The 16,499-nt window shown below is 45.5% G+C and overlaps 1 protein-coding gene across 5 annotated transcripts in view; it reads left to right on the top strand.

Annotated features, from left to right (window-relative positions):
* Positions 1-11,388: 11,388 nt before the first annotated feature.
* The window catches only part of SMAD2 (SMAD family member 2), a 94,805-nt gene continuing 89,694 nt past the window's right edge, over positions 11,389-16,499 (top strand). For 3 of the 5 annotated variants that reach the window (XM_060173836.1, XM_060173837.1, XM_060173833.1), the window contains exon 1: positions 11,534-11,849. The gene's annotated coding sequence lies outside the window, so the exon portion shown is untranslated. The other 2 variants (XM_060173835.1, XM_060173834.1) reach the window with 2 other exon arrangements.

Below are 16,499 nucleotides of genomic sequence, written 5' to 3'. Positions count from 1 at the left end.
GCCATTGTTGTTTTATTGTTGTAGTTATCATTGTTGTTGTTATTGATGTCATTGTTGTTGGATAGGACAGAGAGAAATGGAGAGAGGAAGGGAAGACAGAGAGGGGAGAGAAAGATAAACACCTGCAGACCTGCTTCACCACTTATGAAACGACTACCCTGCAGGTGGGGAGCTGGGGGCTTGAACCAGGATCCTTATGCTGGTCCTTGCACTTTGCACCACCTGCGCTTAATCTGCTGCACTACCACCCCGCATATCTATATTTTGCCAACTCTTGAATAGCAACACCTCTAGGTATAAAAGTCTAGCTTCCCGGGAATCTAGCAGCAGTGAAGTGGGTTAAGCACACGTGGTGCAAAGCACAAGGACTGGCATAAAGCCCCCAGCTCCCCACCTGCAGGGGAGTCGCTCCACAGACGGTGAAGCAGGTCTGCAGGTGTCTATCTTTCTCTTCCCCTCTCTGTCTTCCCCTTCTCTCTCCATTTCTCTCTGTCCTATCCAGCAACGACATCAATAACAACAATAATAATTAATACAACAATAAAAACAAGGGCAACAAAAGGGAAAATAAATAAATATATAAAATTTTTTTAAAAGTCTAGCTTCCCAAATATTTTTTCCACATTGTGACTTGTCTTTTTGACAAGCCTATTGTCTTTTGACTTGTATTGTTGCCAGTCAGAAATCAGATATTAGTCCAATTGTCATTTTTTCTTTTTGATAATATTTTTTTCCTTTTATAAAATTTGAATATATTAAGTAATTAATTATTCTGTCACTGGCGTTTCATGCCTGCATCATTCCAGCATTCCTAGTGGAGTCTTTTTTTCTTTCTTCTTTTTTCCAAATATAGTCAATAACAGAGAGGGAGAAAGAGACAGAGAAGGAATGATATCAGAGCACTCTAGGGGTGCGATTCTCCATCCCACATGAGGCCCTGCTCAAACAATGGCTTGCTCCCAGCTGTGTCATTTTGGCTCTAGTTTCTGGGAAGCCTCCCCTGACCACTTGCATCAGGTGAGCTCCCCAAAGCAGTTTTCTCTAATAGAACAGAAGGGCCAGCAGGATCAGTCTGTGTCCTATTTTTTCTTTCCCCAAGACTGTGCACAGTCCTTAATACACACTTGGCTCTCTAGGAATACATCTATGTCTTAATTGAATGGATAGAAAACTGACTCTTGGCATCTTTTTTTTTTTTTTTTGCCTCCAGGGTTATTGCTGGGGCTTGGTGCCTGCACTACGAATCCAAAGCTCCTAGAGGACATTTTTTCCCCATTCTGTTGTCAGGACAGAGAGAAACTGAGAGAGGAGGGAAAGCAGAGATGGGGAGAGAAAAATAGATACTTGCAGACCTGCTTCACTGTCTGTGAAGCAACCCCCCTGTAGGATATATATATCCCATCTCAAGAAAACTGCCTTAAAAAATTGTAGAGAACATGTATTGCAAAGGTATATATACCTCAGCAGTTTGACCAAAAATACCAACCTTCAAAATCATCTTTACTTTTAAGAGTTCTACTTCATGGGGGGTCGTGCGGTAGAGCAGCAGATTAAGCTCACATGGCATGCAGACCAAGGACCAACCTAAGGATCCCTGTTAGAGCCCTCCCCCCCCCGCCCCCGCTCCCCACCTGCAGGGGGGTCACTTCGCAAGCAGTGAAGCAGGCCTGCAGGTGTCTATCTTTCTCTCCTCCTCTCTGTCTTCCCCTCCTCTCTCGATTCCTCTATGTCCTATCCAACAACAACAACATCAATGGCAACAGTAACAATAATGACAACAACAAAGGCAACAAAATAGGAAAAAATGGCCTCTAGGAGTGGTGGAATCGTAGTGCAGGTACTGAGCCCCAGCAATAACCTGGAGGTAAATAAATAAATAAATAAGTTCTACTTCATGATTCTTGGTAAACAAAAACCCATACCTCAGCAATCTGGACCTTTGAGATACCATATACATAGTCTAGGAAGCCACACTGACTGCCTATGGGGGAGAAAGGCTGATTCCAAGTTGCAGAAAATGCCAGCAGGGCTGGGAAACAGCTCACATGGATAGAGCGCTGCTTTGCAGGCTTAAGCCCAGCCCCCATTGCTTTGAAGGAAGCTTCTATGTTGTGGTCTCTTTCACTCTGTCTCTGCTTCTTGATCTCTCTGTCTCTACCTTAAAAAACAAAACAAAACAAAACAGAAGGGGCCAGCAGAGGTGATGAGTGACTAAGTCCAGGGAAAGAACTGTACATGTGGTGAGTGGAAGGAACATCCATTCAAAAGACACAGACAACAAAAAGGTAATAGAGGGGGTCGGGCGGTGGCGCAGTGGGTTAAGCGCATGTGGCGGAAAGTGCAAGGACCGGCACAAGGATCCGGGTTCAAGCCCCCGGCTCCCCACCTTCAGGGGAGTCTCTTCACAGGCGGTGAAGCAGGTCTGCAGGTGTCTATCTTTCTCTCCCCCTCTCTGTCTTCCCCTCCTCTCTCCATTTCTCTCTGTCCTATCCAACAACGAATAGCATCAACAATGGCAATAATAATAACCACAACGAGGCTACAACAACAAGGGCAACAAAAGGGGGAAAAAATGGCCTCCAGGAGCGGTGGATTCATGGTGCAGGCACCAAGCCCAGCAATGACCCTGGAGGGGAAAAAAAAAAAAGGTAATAGAAAAAGTTTTACTGAGACAGTGAAACATAACATGCATAACCAGAAACTGACAGCTTCTAGAGAACAGGAAAGTTTGGATGTAGAATTCCCTCTGACTAACTGTCAGATCTGAGGAGTTCTCACTTCTGGATGCACAGTGGTTAGTGCAGTTGGAGTGTTGATCGGGGGCTTAGGAGGCCCATGTGCCTTGGTTTCCAGAAGCAATAGGACTAGTAGTGACAGGGGTGGGTAGCACAGGTGCCCAGTGCCACTGAATTGGAAGTGGAAGCTGAACTTTCCTGTCTCGAATGGTGGAAGCAGCAATGGTTACTGGAAGGACCAGAACAGATAGAGGAGGAGTTTGTGGGCATTGTCAGACCAGAAAAAGTATGCATGGGGCACAATTCCTGGCATTATGTGGCTGTAGCAATCTGGAGAAGCCTGGGACTCAATTTCTTTAGTCATGAAATAAGGGAACCATTCAAGATCCAAGATCTAGCTGATCAACAGATTTCTGAGATATGGCTTTTTGCCTATCAAGAAGGACCAAGTAGAATTCTTAAAAGTGGGGGCCAGTGGTCTGAGAGGTGGCACAGTGGATAAAGCATTGGATTCTCAAGCATGAGGTTCTGAGTTCAATCTCCAGCATGTACCAGAGTAATGCCTGGTTCTTTCTCTCTCTCCTCCTATCTTTCTCATAAATAAATAAATAAAATATATTTTTTTAAAGTGGGGGCCAGGAGGTGTCAAACCCAGCTGAGTGCACATGTTACCATGTGCAAGGACCCAGTTCAAGTCCTTGGTCACAAATGACGAAGTAGTGCTGCAGATGTCTCTCTTTCTTTCTCTCTCTCTACCTCCTTCTCCCCTCTCAATTCTCTTTTTCCTTTCAAGAATCTCACACACACACACACACACACACACACACACACACGCACACACAAACACTCTTAAAAATAAAGATTATTTAGACTATTTGTATTATTTTTGGATACCCTGCTGAGGCAAAACTAGCAACATATGTTCTCTACTATTTTGTAAAGCAATTTAATAGGACATATGAATCATATAATTCACCCATTTAAATGATACAATTCAATGATTGTCCCTATATGCACACAGCTACCTAACCATCACCACTATCTAGTTTTAAACTATTTCATCACGTCCCCAATAAACCTCATTCATTCTATTAGAATTAATTCTATTAGAATTAACCCCTATTTCGCCTTTCCTTACCCGAGCCCTAATCATCATAGACGTGCCTAATCTCTTTTTAAATTTTTAAAAAATATTTATTTTCCCTTTTGTTGCCCTTGTTTTTTATTATTGTTGTAGTTATTGCTGTTGTTGTTATTGACGTCATCATTGTTGGATAAAACAGAGAAAATGGAGAGAGGAAGGGAAGACAGAGGTGGGAGGAGAGAAAGATAGACACCTGCAGACCTGCTTCACCACTTGTGAAGTGACTTCCCTGCAGGTGGGGAGCCAGGGGCTCAAACCAGGAACCTTACACCGGTCCTTGTGCTTTGTGCCATGTGCGCTTAATCTGCTGCGCTACCACCCGACTCCTGACTTGCCCATTCTCAATGCTTCTTTCACCTGACATGTAATAGCATGTCACTGATCAGTAAGTCATTCCATTTCATATTTGCATGTGAGAGGTCTCAAATTCTATCCACTGAACCCCCAACAGTTATAGTTAAATGATCCTCTGATTAAAAACAGTATTAATAAAACTTTCATGATTGGAGTGAAGGCAAGCAAGGATGAGCCAAGTATGTGGAGACCATCATTGAAGACATCTTTAGGACCTAATAGTAATTGGTCCTTCTGCACCATGAATTACATTCTGACTACTCATCACCAATTGTCAGACTCCTTTAGCAAAATATCTTTTTCATAATTGAGGGCTGTTTACAGTAAGAACAAATCATTGGGGCTCATTAATTCAATCATTAGGGCACTGATTATGCATCTATTGTCTAGGCTAGTCAGCTATGTTAAATGAATTCTTCAGTCTTAATCAGAACAATTATGCTAATATACTTGAAATTTTCCAAGAGTATTATACCTTCATACAATTATTCTGCCTAGCATCAGCCTGACTCAGTCAATATTGTCAGGCAAAGATGATTATAGTCAAGGACTAAGGCCCTGTCATTGAGATATGACTGCAAAATTACTTCACCTCACAAAAGAACTTTCAATAATCTGTGTCCTCACTGTTCTATTAGAGTTTGGACATGAAGCCTGGCAAAATAGCTCACTTGGAGCTATTTCTCTGTTTCTTTGTCATGTACACAACCCAGGTTTGAGCCCAGCCCCCCACAGCACTGAAAGAAGCTCTCTTGCATTTTCTCTTGGTTCCCCCCTCTCTCCTCTCTTTCTTTATCTTTCTATCTCTATTTGTTTAAAAAGAGTTTGGACACCGGGTCTTTTTTTAGTTTTATTTCCCAATTACCTAGATCTCACAGAATCTTTAAATGCCTTCATTAGAGTATTATATTAGAATTGTATTGATTTTTCTAATAAAAGTTTTGAACCATTATTGGGTTCAGTATCCAATTGTCAATCCATGCAATGATCATCTGTGTCTGTTAGCAGATACCCAAAAAACAATGAAAAATGAAGCTTTTCTTTGCCAGTATTTTTTCTTTAGCCAATATTTTTCTCTTGGCTAAAACTTTTTTTTTTTTTTTGGGGGGGGTTGTCTAATCACTTTCTTTAAAATATCCGGCCTGCTTTGTTTTCATGAGTTTTTAGCCATAGAATCAGAATTTACCCTCTATAATCAGGCATTGCTTTTATGGCAGGTACATCACAAATACTTGAAAGTATTCGCTGAATTTAATTCAGCCTTTTTTCCCCTTCCATTTTATTGGATAGGATAGAGAGTAATTGAGAGGGGAGGGGGAGACAGAGAAGGAGAGAAAAGGATGGACACCTGCAGACCTGTTTTGTCACTTGTGAAGTGTCCCCCCTGCAGGTGTGGAGCTGGGTGCTTGAACCGGGACCCTTGCGTGGGTCCTCACACTTAGTACTATGTGTACTTAACAAGGTGCGCCACTGCCTAGCCACCCCAGCCTTTTATTTTTTCTTTTTTGCTCCAGTATTTCCCATCAGATATTAAATACTTTTCATTTTGGGGGGGCAGTGGGTGGTACACCCAGTTAAGTGCACACGTGCACTTGGGTTGAAGCCCCTACTTCTCACCTGCAGGTGGAATGCCTCATGAGCGGTGAAGCAGGTCTGCAGGTGTCTTTCTCTCTCCCTTTCTATCGCTTCCTCCTCTCCTAATTTATCTCTGTTCTGTCAAACAAAATATAGACACACACACACACACACACACACACACACACACACACACACACACACACACACACGAAAAATGGCTTGCTGAGAATCAGTGGATTCATAGTGCCACTACAGATTCCCACCAGTAACCTGGTGGCAATTAACAATTAAAAAAAATAAAAACTAGCGGGGCCAGGTGGTGGTGCACCTGGTTGAGCGCACATTACAATGTGCAAGGACCTGGGTTTGAACCCCCAGTCCCCACCTGCAGGAGGAAAGCTTCACAAGTGGTGAAGCTGTGCTGCAGTTGTCTGTCTCTCACCCTCTCTACCCCTCCCTTCCCTCTCGATTTCTGACTGTCTCTATCCAATCAATAAATAAAGATAAAAAAACTAGCATGCGAATAAAGGATGTGTATGAATGTAGAGGCAGATGTATGTATACATCTTCAATACAAGTTCCCCTCATTTTTTTTAATGGTAGAACAGGGCCTCACACATGATCCTAGGCTACTTTTTGACTCAGAGAAAGGAGAGAGAGAGAGAGAGAGAGGGGAGAAACAGACACCATAGCACCAGAATTTCTTTTGTACTTGTGGTACTCCCAAGTGTTGTCAGAATTTGAACCTGGGCTATGTGCACAGTAAGCACACACCGTATCCAATGGCTATCTCTGTAAGTCCAATGAAAACATGAATTTTCGGGGCTATAAGGTGACTCAGTGGTGGATTGCATTCTATGCATGAGGTCCAGGGTTCAATCCCTAGTGCCACATGGGAATACTATGGACACCACCAGGGAACAGGACTGTGGGCACCCAATGGATGGTGTATCAGTACTGTAATGTCTCTCTCTCTAAAAAATATACTATAAAAAATTGGGCCACATCAGTGTCTTAATGCTATCACCCGAGGCCCTGGGTTCACTCCCTAGCATCCCATAAAAAAATGAATTGTCATTGTATTGTGATAAAAATACAGCTGTGGTAATGTACCTCTTCATTATCATTCATGAGCAAAGTAACCACTTTTGTTCTTTACACTTTTTAGTTAGACTATTTAGTGTGACCTGAAGTTGCAAGTAACTGGATCTTTCTTTAAGATGCAGTAATGCTCTCTGTAAATTAATTCCATTGGGATAAGTAAATATGGAGATCGACTGCTTATGAAATACCCAGCAGTTATACTAAGGGCAGCTGCACACTGGAAGGGTGGGGCAAAGGCTACCGAGTGCTTGCACACTTAGGACACACAGAGTATTTCTCTTCTTTTTTTTTTCTTCCTCCAGGGTTATTGCTTGGCTTGGTGCCTGCACCATGAATCCACTGCTCCTGGAGGCCATTCCCCCCCCTTTTGTTGCCCTTGTTGTTGTAGCCTCGCTGTGGTTATTATTATTGCCGTTGTTGATGTTGTTCGTTGTTGGATAGGACAGAGAGAAATGGAGAGAGGAGGGGAAGACAGAGAGGGGAAGAGAAAGATAGACACCTGCAGACCTGCTTCACCGCCTGTGAAGAGACTCCCCTGAAGGTGGGGAGCCGGGGGCTCGAACCGGGATCCTTGTGCTGGTTCTTGCACTTTGCACCACATGCGCTTAACCCACTGCGCCACCGCCCGACCCCCTGTATTTCTCTTCTATACAGATACTGTATTTCACTTTTTTAAAGTTAGGATTTGGGATTAAAGGTATGAGAAGATAACAGAGACGAAGAAGTCATTCTTGTCCTGCATCATTTACCATTTAACTGGGAAGACAAAACATATGTATATGAGAAGTTAAAAAAACAAACAAGCAACCAAGCCAAAAAAAAAAAGTGCTCAAGACTAAGCTAACAGATCAAATCACAAATCAAAGCTAAGCTGTGGTGTGTATATCATTCCAGTCACAAGAGATAGTTTTTTTTTGGTCTGGAGTAACCAGACCAAAAAAATAACCAGGAAGGACTTCATAGATTTACCAGAAAGAAGATGGAATATAAGTTGTGTCTTTTGGAAAATCAACCATGGCTGTTTTATTATTTTTCTTTGGAAAAATTCAAACTGCTTTTAAAAAATTAATAATTAACTAAGAGAAAAATTAATGTTTTCCACTGATGACTCTCATCTTCTCTCTCCAGAAGCAACAACCATCATCATTTTTCTTACTTTTCTGGTTTATTAATAAATTTAGATTCTGAACTGATTTTTAGTATTATGAACAATAAATTTACACAGTAGGAATATACTGCTAAGTCATGAGGTACCCCAGTGGATTTCCAAGTTGATGTTGCCATGGCAATCCCTGTTCCATCTGCCTTCAGTTCCTCTCTTGATCCACTTTGGCCTAAAAGCATGTCTTGCCAAGAGGACAGTAGACATGCTCCTGCATCTGAGCCCTTTGGGGATGCACTGGTGACCAGATTGCTTCTTGCCCGCTCTCCCCCACCCCCACCCCTGGAACATTGTAGGTTTCCTGCATGGAAAAGTTAGGGACCCAAGACCTGACAATTGGAAGAGAGGTCTTAAACCTGAAGTATGTCGTCCATGGAGCTAATGTAGTCCATAAGTACTAAACTTCTTCTGAAACATAAATACAGAGTCTTCTGGAACCCCCGCCAGCCCTGCAGGACACCCAAATGCACGTCCTTATCACAAAGGAAAAATATAATTATGGGACCCAGTGGAGATTTTTAGAAGGGTTTTCATATTCAAATTTTCATATTGTTTGCAGAAAGACCAAAAACCAGTAACAGCCATCCTACTTCAAAACAGTCTTTTGCCCTGTACAATCCTCCACTTGTCGCTCTGGGAAGTAAAACAGAAGGCTTAGGAGGTGGAACAGCTCCACCAATTGGTTTCCTGGGTCTCCTTCACAAGCTGTTTTAAAAGGAGATGAGCAGAGTGAGCTGCCTCTAAAACAATGGTGTTTGTCCTGGAGGCAAAATTTAAAAGGATTTCTGCTAACCAGGTTCATGTGAGCATAAGTGAATGCGGGCACAGAGGGGAAGAAACAGGAACAATTACTGATTTCTTTTTAACTTCAAAGCCCTGTGCCATTCACTTTTATATGTACTATTTTATCTAACCCAAACACAACTATGTTTAAGTAGTTATCAATGCTGGTGAGTCCCACTTGCAGATCAAAAAGATTGGGGGGTAGAACTGCATTCAAAACTACCATTTGCCAACTGCGGGGCTCATGTTCTTCATCACCAAGTTTGGATGAGAAAAATACTTCCTTCCATGTCTGAAAAGAAAGTAGCTTTGAAAAGAAAAATTGGAAAACTTGTTAAAATTCAGAGGCAGGCAGAATGTCTGTCTTTTTTTTTTTAAGTATTTATTTATTCTCTTTTGTTGCCCTTGTTGTTTTATTGTTTAGTTATTGGTGTTATTGATGTTGGATAGGACAGAGAGAAATGGAGAGAGGAGGGGAAGACAGAGAGGGGGAGAGAAAGATAGACATCTGCAGACCTGCTTCACCGCCTGTGAAGCGACTCCCCTGCAGGTGGGGAGCCGGGGGCTTGAACCGGGATCCTTATGCTGGTCTTTGCTCTTTGTGCCACCTGCGCTTAACCCGCTGCTACCGCCCGACTCGACTCCCTCTCAGTCTTTCTGAAGGCCTACTCCTCCCCGCTTTTCCTTTCTAAAATCGCACATTTCAAGTTTTTACTCTTTGACGTACTCATTTAGTACTTCCTGTTCACCAATTTGTATTGTTGGTGGGGTTTTCCTGCTTCTTTGAGTACCCATGAAATCCATCAAATAATGAATACAGGAGTGTGAGTGCTAGACAAGGAGGCCATTCTTGCTACTTGTATGAGACTCATCTTTCTTTGAATTTTTTTCTGCTTCCAGGATTATCGCTGAGACTCAGTGCCTCCACTATGAACCCACCACTCCTGGAGGCCATATTTTTCCCCATTGTTGTTGCTGTTATAAGACAGAGAGGAATTGAGAGAGGAAGGGAAGACGGGGAGAGAAAGACACCTGCAGACCTGCTTCACCACTTGTGAAGCTTTCCCTTTACAGGTGGGCACCAGCGGCTTAAACATGTTAAGGTGTGAACTCAAACCAGGCATGCTACCACCTGGTCCCTACCTATTTATTATTATTTTAAATAAATGTTTTATTTATTTATTTACTTATTCCTGTTTGTTGCCCTTGTTGTTTTACTGTTGTAGTTACTGATGGCGTCATTGTTGGATAGGACAGAGAGAAATGGAGATAGGAGGGAAAGACAGAGAGGTGGAGAGAAAAGACAGACACCTGCAGACCTGCTTCACCGCCTGTGAAGCGACTCCCCTGCAGGTGGGGAGCCGGGGGCTCGAACCGGGATCTTTACGCCGGTTCTTGTGCTTTGCACCACCTGCGTTTAACCCACTGAGCCACCGCCCGGGTCCCTTACATTTATTATTAAAAAAAAATATTTTAATTCATTTTATTATTGGCTAGAGACAGAGATAAATTGAGAGGGGAGGGGGTGATAGAGATGGGAAGAGACAGAGAGACACCTGCAGCCCTGCTTCACCACTGTGAAGCTTCCCCCTTGCTGGTGGGGACTAGGGGCTTGAACCCAGGGCCTTGAGCACTGTAACGTGTGCGCTTAATTAACCAAGTGCGCCCCTACCTGGGCCCCCACCTATGTTTCTCTGTCAGCTTTGGCTCAATAGTGTTCCTTGCCTACTATATACTAAGTGCCCAACAAAAACACTTGCTGCAATGAGTTGCCTTTAGCAGAAGCCTGGATGGCCCTACGGTAGGCCCATCAGCGTGACACACAGACTGCAGCGACACCCTCCGCAATCTTGAGCAGCCTCGCAAGGGGTCCGGGTTCAGGTCCAGGAACACTGACCTGATGGGGGGAGAGAAACGAGAGGGAGGGAAGATAACCCAAAAATCAAGAAGCGTCGTGCCAGCTCATCTTTCAGACTTCAGAAGGACCATCGGGGACATGCATTATCAGTACTATCTTTATTTTCTACTGAAGACAGACATACGGGACAGGTTAAACAATACTTGGTGTCCTCCACCCAGTCCCTAAAAGCCCATAAAAGCCCCCACCTCGGGCTTATTTATATCTGGGCCCCGCCCACTCGCAAGTCTGGGCGTGCCCCGGCCCGCTCGGGCACCCTGGCTGCCGCAGCCCCCGTTTCTGCGCCCGCCGCCCCGCCCCTCCCCGCGGTGCCCCCCAGGCTCCCCGGGGCTGCGCGGCGTCCATTCCCAGCTCAGTTTCCAGGGTGGGCCAGGCGGCAGCCCCCAGTAGGCCCCACCCAATGGCGCCGGCGAAGGCCCGAGGCGAGAAGAGCCCAGAGGCGGCATCGGGGACCGCGCTCCTGGCGCCTCAAGTCTCCTCGGCCCAGGCTGGAGCCTCCGGGGGAAGCGTGACCCAGAGGAAGTCAGCCGAGACCAGAGGCGTCCCGCCCCGCCAAGCCCTCCGCCACCCGGCCGGCCGCGCCTCACCTCACGCTCGACGGGGGAGGCGGGACCAATCAGCGAGCGACGTCCCTCTTCCGATTGGCGGCCCCCGACGCGCGGCTCACACCCCGAGCACCCCGCGCGCTGATTGGCTGCGCGCGCCGCCGGTCGGGCCGGGAGGGCGGGACGGAGCGCGGGGAAAGAAGGTGGGGAGACCCCCGGCCCGCGGACTCTCCTCTCCCCACGCGCGCCCCGGCCTTCCCGGCCGCTCTGCCTCCTTCCTGCTCTCCTCCTCGCGCCTCGGCTTCCGTGCGCGCAGAACGCTGCGCCCGGCCGGCGTGCCTCGCGCCCTAACGGGCGGCCGGGGGCTCCAATCAGCGGGCGGCAGGGTGCCAGCCCCGGGGCTGCGCCGGCGAATCGGCGGGGCCCGCGGCCCGGGGTGGGAGGCGGGTCTACCGCGCGGCCGCGGCGGCGGCGGAGAAGCAGCTCCCAGCCAGCAGCTAGCGAGCGCCGAGCTAGCCGCCCGGAGGTGGGTGCGCCGCGCCGCTGCGGTCAGCGGCGGAGGGCTCAGGGCGGAAGTGGAGGTGGGCTGGCGGGCGCGGCGGGGGAGGGCGCGGCGGGCCCGGCGCGCGCGGAGGGAGGAGCGGCGGCGGCGGCGGGGAGCGCGTCCCCACCCCCCTCCCCGCGGGCGGCGGCCAGCGGCCGGGCCCCCTCCCCTTCCCTCCCCTCCCTTTCCGTCCCGCGCTGCCGCCGAGCCGCGGACCGGGCGCTGCCGGGGGCGGGGCGGGTGGCCGCCCGGGGTGTTTTCAGTTCCGCCTCCTCTAGGCGCCCATTCCCCTCCCAGCCCCTCAGTCCCTTCGGGAGAGGAAGGAACAAAAGGTCCGGGACCCCCGGCTCCCACGGGCTCGTACCGGCCGGCTCGCTGCAGGTAACGCGGCTCGGCCGGCCGCCTGGGACCGAGGGTTGTGTTGGTGTTGGGCGCGGGGCGCAGGGCTGCCCGCGTCACATGGCTGCGGGGGCCGGGGTGTGGCGAGGTCGGGGTGCGGCGGGCGCGGGGCCCCGCACAGGCCGGAGCGACGGGGTCGGGGCTGGGGCCGAGCTCCCCGAGGCCGCCGGACCGTCAGGGCCCGGGCCCTGCCCTCGGCCGCGAGCACGCGCCGGAGAGTTGGCTTCTGGTTTTTCGGCCGCCAGGAGGGGAACCGAGCTGTGGCTCGGGACTTGTTGTGGTGGCCGAGTTGGGAGCGTGCACGGATACTTTGCTGCCGCTTTATTGGGGGGCCCGGCGGCACGGCTCCTGTAACCTTTTGTTAGCTGGGATCGGCTCGGGTTTCGGCTCGGGCTGGCGAGTGGGCGCACACGCACCCGGCTGACCCAGCCCGCTTGGGAAAGTTCGTTCTCTCTATTTTTGTCTGTCTCTCTCTCTCTTCTCTCTTTCTCTCTCCCGCCCATTGGTTGTCACACGCCTTTGGGAATCCGCGCTGATTGATGGCAGGTATTGCAAACTTGGTTTTCTGTACTTTTGAGCTCTCTTTTTTTTGGGGGGGTGTGGACTACTCTCTCTCTTTGGTGGAGGGAGGTGGTGTACTTTCGTGTCTTCCTTCACCCTTTGGGAGCGGTGGATTCATTTTGATTCCAGACAAAAGAAAAGCAATGCCCAGGTTGCTGTTGCTCATCCTTCCTGCCTCCTAACCCGTTGAACATTGAATGCTCCTGGTTTGTGTCACTCAAACTTCTTTTTTTAAAAAGAGATCACCAGTCAAAACTCATTTGGAAATAGGAGGCGCCCCCCTTCCCCCATCAGAATCATCTCTTGTGCTATAGTTGGCAGATTTCTTAATTTTGGTGTGTTAAACTTTCAGAGCGATTCAAAACAATTACATACTCAATAATTGTTGAGGAAATGGGAAGGCTTGTTTGGATATTTCTGTCATTGTACAAAGGCTCCTTGGAATTTGAGTTAACTTCGAGCATTTTGAATGATTCCATAAGCTTGATTACTTTTCCCCAGATTTTAATGTAAATTGAATCGTGTACAACTGACTGCAAGGATGTTTTCTTTGAGTCTGATAATGTAATACATTTGTTACTGTTCTAAAAATGCACTTGCCGTTGTATTTTTAAAATTTTTTTATGATGCGGACGAGAGATTTGTTTTATTTACAAGAGATGAGATGCCCGGGTTTTAGCCCTGGGCTTCAAGCACACAAGGCATGTGCTCTGCCCACTGACCCACCACTCCCCTCTTTTGAGTTTTCTTTACATAGAAGTGTAAGTCATGGGGCCCTTCATTATACAATTTGTAATGAAGGCTGATGAGTTGCAATGTGAAGAAATGGGTGAAAACGTAAGTAAATGTAACGTGGAGTTAACAAATTTATCATGATTTTAAGACTACTTTGCATTTGCTCAACAACAAAAACAGCTTTTTTTTTTTCCTGTTTCATTAATTTTATTACGATTTTTTTTTTTGCAACATCAGAGGCATCCCATTTACAATTCCACTGCTTCCTGGTAGACTTTTTTTCCCCCATGCTTTTTACTTGAGATACAGAGAAAGAGGGAAAAGCTTCACAGCACTGCTCCATCATCTATGGAGTTTCCCCAAGTGCAATGGTATTTGCATGTGGTGCCATGGCTCAAACACAAGGCCCAAGCCAGAGGTCTTGAGCATGGTGAGGTAATCTCTCCTAGCTGAGCTATCTTGTAACCTGTTTCCCTGTTTTCTTTTCATTTTCTTTTTTTTTTTTTTAAATTTTTTTATTGGGGGATTAATGTTTTACAGTCGACAGTAAATACAATAGTTTGTACATGCATAACATTTCTCAGCAAAAACAGCTCTTAAACAATTCTACCTACAGTTCACTTAGTGAACATTTTTAAGTTCAGGAAGTAATACTGATTGCATTTTAAAAGTTAGTTTGCTGTGGTAGCGAATTGTCAATCAGCTCACTTCATACTCAACGTTAAAACTATGTTTAAAGAAGTTCTGTGGCTGTTTTATTGTTATGTGATTGGAAACATCTATTTATGGACTTTCTGTGTTTAAACAAGAAATTGCTGTTAGAGAGAGCTGAGTTTTATCCTTGGTGGTTATAGCTCCTGAAGTGATTTCACACTAGGTGTTGGGGCAGAAGTTTGTTTTGTCAAGGTTGTAGCTTACCTGCATTTAGTCATAAGTGGTCAGAGCTAACCCTCCTGTAAGGCTCATGAAATAACAGTCTTGTCAGAAGCTGTGCAGGGTAATTTCCTGTTGTTTGTGGCCTGTAGTACTTCGTATTAATTTAACTCTTACATAGAGATTTTGGGCATGATTTTGTATCTTTCAGCAGAAAGTCTCCTTAGTGGGAACAAAGGTTATTTCTGCTTCAAGATGGCAAAGGTCTCTTCATTTTTCATATTGTGAATTCTACTATTACGTAGCCATACTTGGTACATCATACTGAGGGAGAAAAGTTGAGTGAAAAGCACTCAACGTAGCTACATAACCTGATGTGAATTTTTTTGCAAAATATTTTCTTAAAGAACTTTTTCTCTTTGGGCTTTTAGATGTCCTTTTTTTCTTGTTTGATTTTGAGTCTGTAGGTTGTATATGTACTTCAGGACTCCAGAATTCTCATTTTTGTCATATATATCTATATATTGTACACACATACGCAGGTATTTTTGTAATGCATATAAAAACTGTACATAGTGCCATCTGGCAGATGGTGGTTTATTCATGTTCTTGGGACAAGAAATCATTTTTAGAGGACGGAGAGGGGTATGTCTTTTAGGTTTCCTTTAAAAAACACACTTAAGTTCTTAGTTTTTGTAAGGAATGATGTTTTCTACAAAGTATTGCCAGGGTATGTTAGACTATGTAAGGTAAAAAGATTTCAAAGCTAATTCCGGAGAGCTGATATATTTATGAGCAAATAACTTATTTTTATTTTTAAGCAGGTAACACTTTTAATTTGTTCAACAAATAGAGTTGCTGTGTGTCAGGGCCTGGACTAGGCAATAAAAGTATGTAATAGGGAACAGATATGCTCTGTGCCTTAATGAAATTAGTGGAAATTCTACCTCTTGCTCTATCCTCAAATGTCAGAAAAAGAAAAACATGTTAGTGTATAAATTGAGGGAGCTCATAACTTATTACAGATCCTGTTTCTAAAGTATGCTAAAATATTTGCTTTCTATCAAATGTGGAGGACAACACTAGCGAAGGTGTCAAGTGTTAACTCATAGTATCCCTGGGAACAGTGTACTTTGGGCAAGAACCTGTCCCATTTTTGCATGATCTTTACAAACTGAAAATATGGCCAGTCATCCGGAAGCACTTTTGCTCTCCAGTGATAAACACTTGGCCTTATGGAGGCAGGGTGGCACACCTGGTTGACTGCACATGCTACCATGTGCAAGGACCCAGGTTCAAGCCCCCAGTTCCCATCTGCAGGAAGAAAGCTTCACAAGTGGTGGAAGCATTGCTGCAGATATTTCTCCCTCTCTGTTTCCCCCTTCCTCTTGATTTCTGGCGATCTCTATCCAATAAATAAATGATAATAAGAACAAAAATAAACAAACAAAAAACACTTGGCCTTACTTTGATTATCCATTGGTTAGGGAAAGAAAACAAACTTGAAACAGTCACGTTTTGATGACTATGAGAGCTAAAGTGTAAAAAAGCACTTGGCTAAACCACAAGTAAGATTAGCTTGTGCAGTGGCATTGCTGTAAGTTTTGGCATCGGAGGCCTAAGCCTGTAGATAGATGTGTTTTTAGTTACTACCTTGAGCAAATTACATGGAGCTTTCATTTTCTGCCACCTACTCTTTAAGTCGATTACAAGGAATGAATGTTAGCAATTCAGATACCTACAACGTTTCAGACAGAAGAACCCTCTCAGATGGTCCCATTTCCACTCTCTTCTACTTCTGGTTTTCCTTTTGTTTATTTACTTCTTAAACCCAAATGGCTTACTTAAATGCTCATTTTTGATTTAGTGTAAAATACATTTGAGAACCAGACAAAGAAAATTTGGGGTAGCCAAGTTATTAAAAGCCCATGCCTTCAGTTTTAGTTACAAGGAATCAATCAGAATTTGCTAGCATTTATTTCAAATGTTTCTAACAGGCAAAGTTATCCGGTTTCAAAGACCACAGCCACATATTAGGGACCAGTAGATTGTGGTGGGAGCTAA

The sequence above is a fragment of the Erinaceus europaeus genome, chromosome 15 (assembly GCF_950295315.1).
Source record: "Erinaceus europaeus chromosome 15, mEriEur2.1, whole genome shotgun sequence".
NCBI lineage: Eukaryota > Metazoa > Chordata > Mammalia > Eulipotyphla > Erinaceidae > Erinaceus > Erinaceus europaeus.
This window is presented reverse-complemented; position numbering and strand designations above follow the sequence as displayed.